The sequence below is a fragment of the Solanum lycopersicum genome, chromosome 10 (genome assembly GCF_036512215.1).
Source record: "Solanum lycopersicum chromosome 10, SLM_r2.1".
Lineage (NCBI taxonomy): Eukaryota > Viridiplantae > Streptophyta > Magnoliopsida > Solanales > Solanaceae > Solanum > Solanum lycopersicum.
In genome coordinates this window covers 8,541,690-8,548,896 of record NC_090809.1, presented here as the reverse complement: position 1 = coordinate 8,548,896, position 7,207 = coordinate 8,541,690, and the positions used below count along the sequence as shown (strand labels likewise).

Genomic DNA, 7,207 nt, shown 5'->3' with positions numbered 1-7,207 from the left:
TCGGCTTTGACTTTGGCAATTGATCGAGAGATTATTTTTTGGACAAAGTTTATTTTAATTAATTAATTAATTTTTAAATTAAATGACCAAATAATATTTTTAATTAATTAGTTGATAACAGAAGTTGAAAATTAACCGAAATGTTTCAACTTTTTAGTTGACTAACCCGACCCGGCTCTGATTCGCGCGACCCATTTTATTTTAACTTTCCCATTTTATTTAAATTTCCGCCATGACTGTTCTAAAAGTTTGCAACTTTTAGGAACAGTCAGTACCATTTGAAAGGTTGCAAACTTTCATTAATCGTTGTGTGAGTTCTAAAAGGGTTGCAACCTTTCAGAACCTATTCTTCTTGCCTATAAATACGACTCATTCTTCGGAATATTTCCTTACGAATTTTCTGATCTTCTTCTTCTTCTTCTGCACACATTTTTCTTCAGGTACTTTCCTGTTGTGGATTGGTTGACTGACAATAGACTTTTTGGTAACTACACTTTGCTGATTAAGATCATTTTACCTTGGGAGGTTATATTCCAAATCAAACCTCGGATACTAGAGAGGAATAACTTCTTTAAGGGGACACTGTGAGTTCAGTGGACTTGATCTTTTTCTGATTTAAATGTTTTTTCAGATTCTGGTACGTTTTTTACAGATTTTAGTTTTTCTGAATTAAATTTCTGTTCATCTCTCTTACCGGTTCTATAAATTTCTGCTACTCTGTGTTTCTGAACAATTTATTAGAATCGTTAATTTCTTTTTTATACACAGATTGACAACAATATTAAGGAAATTATATTTTTTTTTACAATCTCTGTTTCTGATGAAGACAAAAATCTTTGTGATTTTATAATCCTTGAAGTCGCCAAATATAATTTATTTGCTTACTAAGACTGTATCAATTTTTGTTATTAGAAACGACAAACAATGGTGTTTCAGTGGTTGTTGCTACACCAACCCGAATTCATGTACTACAGGTAGAAAAATCGGGTAAATTCACAGGTGTGTATTTCGAAGGATTGAAGCAACGAGTATTTTTCTATCTTACCTCTCTTGGACTTCAGAAATTTGCAAGTGAAGATACTCCAGTGCCTTCTAATGATATGCCAGACAGAGAAATATTCATGATTATTGAAGCATGCAACTACACTTTAGGTGCTTTAATGGATTACTTATATAATGTCGATAGATCAATAACAACTTCAAAAGAGTTGTGGGATGCACTTTATAAGAAATAAAAGGTAGAAAATGCATGCTTGAAAAATTTTGTGATCTTTAAGTATATAGACAAAACTGTTGGATCACAACTGCAAGAACTTCAACTTATTCTCCATCATCTGATAGCTCAAGATATGGTAGTAAATGATGCTTTTCAAGTGTCTTCAATAATCCATAAGTTGCATCCTTCGTGGAACGATTTCAAGAATTATCTAAAGAACAAGCGTAACGAAATGAAGCTTGAAGACCTTGTGTTTCGGCTCAAGATTGAGGAAGATAACAAAAATTCCAAACAGATGTCGTGTAAGAGTTCAACAATCATTGGAGTTAATATTGTTGAAGAAGCTCTTACCAAATACAAAAATAGAAAGAGGTCCAATGGGAAAAAATCAAAACAGGCCAAGAAGAAATTCAAAGGCAACTATTACAATTGTAGCAAGGCTTGTCATAGGTCTTCTGATTGTCGTGCTCTAAGAAAGGATTAAGGCAAAGGCAAAGTCAAAAGTCAAGCAAAAATCGTGGAGAAGATGGAAGATGTATATGACTTAAGTACAATGATCTCGGAGTGTAACATAGTTGGAAATCCCAAGGAGTGGTTTCTTGACTCAGGTGCCACTAGACATATTTGCTCTGCGAAATAAGCCTTATGTTGAAAATAACATCCGATAAGGTATCGACTTGGAACAATGTTCTGCATGTCCCTATTATTAGGAAGAATTTAGTTTCTTATGCACTACTCGTTAAGAGCAGATTTAAGTGTGTCCTAGTTAGTGATAAAGCTGTAATAAGTAACAATGAAATGTTTATTGGAAAGGGCTAGCTCAATGAGGGTCTTTTCAAACTGAATGCAATGGTTGTTGAAAGTATTAATAAAAATTTTGCTTCTGTTTACTTATAGGGGTTAAATTATTTATGGCATGCCCGTTTGGACATGTAAATTACAAAGCTTTTCTAAAATTGGTTAATCTAGAAGTATTGTCCGATTTTAAATAAGATAAATCGAAATGCGAAATCTATATGGAAAGTAAGTTTGTTAAACATCCTTATAAGTCTGCTGAAAGAAACTCTAAAACATAAGACTTAATTCACTTTGATATATTGGATATGAAGTCAACACCATCTCGTTGGTGCAAAATATATTTTATAACTTTTAGTGATGACTGCACTCGATTTTGTTATGTATATTTTCTTTATAGTAAGGATGAAGTAATGGATGCATTTAAGCAATATAAAAATGAAGTGGAAAACCAATTATATCTAAATATAAAAATGATTCGGAGTGATAGGGGTGAAGAATATGAATCTTCTTTTGTAGAGATATGTTTGGAATATGATATTATTCATCAAACTACGACACCTTATACACCACAGTCAAATGGTTTGGCAGAATGGAAGAACAGAACATTAAAGGAAATGATGAATGTCTTAATGATAAATTCTGGTTCACCGCTAAACCTTTGGGGGAAAGCCATTCCTACAGCTAATAAAATACTTAATAGAGTACCCTATCAAAAAATACAATCAATTTCGTATGAGTCGTAGAAAGGAAGGAAACCCAACTTTAAATATTTCAAAGTGTGGGGGTGTTTAGCCAAGATAAAGGTTACTTTACCGAAGAGGGTTAAAATTGGACCCAAAAAAGTAGATTGTTGTCTTTATTAGGTATGCTGTGAAATGTAAAGCCAGTCAGTTTTTTGTTCACAAATTTGATATTCTTGATATTCATGTTATAACGATAATTGAATCAGATAATGCAGAGTTTTTTAAAAACATTTATCCGTATAAAACTGAAAGTGAATCAACATGTGAAAGACCTAAACAACCACGAGAAGAATCAATGGGAAGCATTCTAACTAGTGAGGAACCTTGGTGTAGTACTCGCCATCGAAAATCTTCTTCTTTCGGACCAGATTTTGTAGCACTATTTCTTGAAAATGAGCCTCAAACATTTTAAGCAGCTATGTTTTCATCTGAATCAACTTATTGGAAATAAGCAATCAATAGTGAGATCAAATCAATTTTAAGTAATCACACTTGGGAATTGGTTGATCTTCCTCAAGAAAATAAACCTTAAGGATCAAAGTGGATCTTTAAAAGGAAAATGAAACCTGATGGGACTGTTGACAAATATAAGGCTAGATTGGTAGTCAAAGGGTACAGGCAAAAGGAAGATTTGGACTACTTTGACACATATTCTCCAGTTAACAAGGATAATATCAATTAGGATGTTAATAGCACTAGCGGCAGTGCATGATCTTTAAATCCACCAAATGGATGTAAAGAAAGACTTATTAAATGGAGAGTTGGAGGAAGAAATTTACATGGAACAACTTGAAGGGTTTATAGTTCCTGGTAAACAAAAGAAAGTGTGCAGACTTGTGAAGTCACTTTATGGACTCAAGCAACCACCCAAGCAATTATATGCTAAATTTCACCAAACAATGTGTGCAAATAGATTAAAGATTAACGAATATGATATATGTGTTTACATTAGAAATATTATGAATCATAAAGTAATTTTTTGTTTGGATGTTGATGACATTTTAATAATGAGTAAAAACATTGTGGATATAATTCCTACTAAGTGCATGCTTTCCAGCATGTTCGATATGAAGGACATAGAAGTTGGTGATTTGATCTTAGGGGTCACAATTTTCAAGATTAGCTACAGACTAGCATTATCTCAATCTCATTATATTGCAAAAGTGTTGGATAAGTTGAAAACTCGAATTGAGTTAAGTTGTACATTTAAAAAGAATGAATGTCAATGTCTGTCACGATCGGAATCTAAACCGCAGATGAGACCGGCGTCATTGACCTCTGAGAGGTCGCAAACAAGCCTACATACGTCATTGTTACTTCATCTAGGTTAATTTTAGCGGCAAAATTTAAACTTTTTGTTACTCAACATTTATGTAAGTCATTCTACGTAAACTCATACACGTTCACAATCATCTATGTAATATTAAGATCATCAAATGAAAGAAATAGTTCACAATTGCATTAAACGTATTTTTGCCAAAACGGCACCAATACAAAGTCTGAAATGAAAATGGAAAATGAAACACTAGTGGAACATGTTCCACCAGCTAAAGCCTACATCTAAGCTAGAAAATAAAAGTAGACATCCTCAAAAGCATGAGGGTCTACCAAATACGGATTAAAACTCCACGTTCGGATAAGTGAAACGTTGTACTGTAAGCTTTAACCTCCACCTGTGCCTTCATCTAAAAGTAGATATTGTATGGGATTATTACACACTTTTACTAAGTATGTATATATGCAAGCACACACCAAGGACATGCATGAGTAAGAATAGCTCTTTCGTAACAACATGATATATGGAAAGTCAAGTAGGTGGACTTGCCAAATTTGGATAAGGAAAGTCAGTGGACTTGCCAATTTGGATTTAGGAAAGTCAGCCATGAGGTAACATGCATCATCATACGTATCATATTGCACACATCATATAACATATCACATATAGAACATACATATTTCATTTAGAACATAACATATTTATATCATTCGATTATATGTCATGAGACGTTGGAATCATGGAATTGATATTAAGACTTCCCAAAATGAGGGCTCAACATATGGGACCTCAACTAGGGATCCTTCTTTAGAAAATACAGAGTCTGCTTCATTCATCCTTACGTACTTCATTGCATATTTTTATTCATATACTAGTGAAACCACTAGTCATACGTAAGATTTAGTTTTAAGACTCTCATCGGGTTTGCTATGCAATGATCAAGAATAATCAAGTATCATTAATTGAGTATATATCACCCCTTGATTATCCTATCCTAACACCTTTGGTATCGTTCATTTTATTATGTGCATCATTTGAGGTTGGACTCGTTCTTTCTTTGGGAACTTTAACCTTAACCGACATAGATAATGTAAGAATCATGAAATCCCTATATTGGAAGTATAGGTTAAAGGAATAGGATATATAAGGGCACCCATACCCGGCATTCTAGACATTCTCATGATATGAGAGTTACCTGAACCTCCACTTTTCCTAAAGTAGGCATCACTGCTCATAACTAGCCTATCGGTGCTCAATATAAAGTTCCATTTCATTCAACTCATATGTCATGGAAGCTGATTACTAGTATGAGGACATCATAGATCATTAGATGATTTCTCATCTCATCATAATTATTAAATATAAATACTTTCATTAGAGTGTTCATAGAGACTGGTCTCTTTATTAACTTTACACTCTCATAGGTGATTACGTTTTGCTAACATTTACTTAGGCTCATTTGAGATTGCTCTCATCTTTCACATTAGCCTCTTATCATATTGACACCACATTCATTAACTTTAGCACATTTGTTTTTCATAATTACTCACCCCGTTTTAGTCAATACAGAAATTGGGCAAGGAAAACCGATTTTGAATACCTTGGAAAACACTTAGATTTTTATTTATTTTAGTTTGATCCACTAGGCTTTGAGAACCAAGATTGAGCTCCAACGCCTTTTCTTCATTTTCCCTTAATTTAATTATTTTTCGTTCATTTGGGACCAAGAGGATGTTGGATCGAACCCCCACAACGTCATTTTATTTTATTCTCTTTTTCCTTAAACCATTTTTGTTTGAACGAGAGGGTTGTGGGATCAAACCCCCACAACCCCACTTTATTTATCTTCTTAATTTCCTTTATTCATCCGAGAGGTCGTGGGTTCGATTCCCACATGCCTCAACTTTTATTTTTCATTTACTTTTTACTTATGTATGACCGAGAGGTTGTGTGTTCGAACCCCACACCTCTCATTTTTATTTTTCATTATCTTTTTCATGTTTTGGTCAAGGCACACGGGTTTGAATTCCAAATGACACATTCTTTTTCTATCACTTTATTTCTAAGATTTTTAACATGGTGAGATCATGGGTACGATTCTCAGTGACCTCACTTATTTTTAATTCATTTTACATAGCATGATACACCACTTAGCTTGGCAAAAGCTCATCAACAAGATGCTGGAAATTATGTACGTTTTTCAGCTCCTTTTCATCAACATTTACACGTTAGTTTTTAGCGTAATTCATGGATCATTTAGTTCATCTTTAGGCTAATAGTTTCCATTCAAATCAGTCACATTATTATTCATATGAACATCACGATTTATTCAAGTTTGTGCACGTAAGAATACAACCACAACATGTCATTTTCGAACTTCAAACAAAGAGTGTAAGTCACAGCTACACAATGCACACACATAAACACATAGTTTCGGACATCATGCTTAATATTCACATAACTCCAATAATACATACATGAACGTATTAATCACGAAAACACATTAAATCCCTAATTTCTATCAGCAAACATACCCAACCTACAAATCGATTGAAGCTAGTGACAGGGATATGCAACGGGAAACAACCCTAGTTTTCGGGATAGACTCATCTGAGTCCTAAGGGTCTCTTTGGAAAGGGACTAAGAGAAAGAAAACCGATACCTTATTTTGACGTTCAAACCATGAACTTTCTGCCCAAAGAACCTCTCGAAAATCACGTCCAAGTAAGAAAACTTCAATACCAACTCGACGGAAAAACCCCTCCCTTTTTCTAATGTTTTTTGGTTATGCTTTGTACCTGTTTTAAACATGAACTTCAAGTGTGAAGAGATTTTGGTTTGTAATAAGTTCTTGTGTTTAGACAGGGAGAACATGAAAAGAAAAGAGAGATATTGACGTGAAAGAGAGGGTTAAAACATTAAAGGTAGTTTAGGATTAGGTGGAGTAGTTTAGACTTAGTCAACTAGGACTCTTTCAAACCTTTAAAAATCTGATTTTACTTTTTATTAAGTCATATAATAAATATTAATTAATTAAAATAATTTACCAATTTAAATAAAATGATTTAAATCATTGCTCCCACCTAGGTTTGAACCTTGGTGGAACAAGATTTTGCTAAAATGGTAATTTCGGCCCTCTCTCCCAAAAATACCCCTCCACCTTATTTATTAAAT

General features: G+C 33.7%; 1 long non-coding RNA gene across 1 annotated transcript; it reads right to left on the bottom strand.

Moving 5' to 3' along the window:
* Positions 1 to 4,194: 4,194 nt before the first annotated feature.
* Positions 4,195 to 6,916, bottom strand: LOC138339078 (uncharacterized). Its single transcript, XR_011212111.1, has 2 exons — positions 6,696 to 6,916; positions 4,195 to 4,442 (listed from the first exon to the last, which is right to left on the bottom strand). It is a non-coding gene; the product is annotated as an uncharacterized lncRNA (long non-coding RNA).
* Between the last annotated feature and the right edge of the window lie 291 nt (positions 6,917 to 7,207).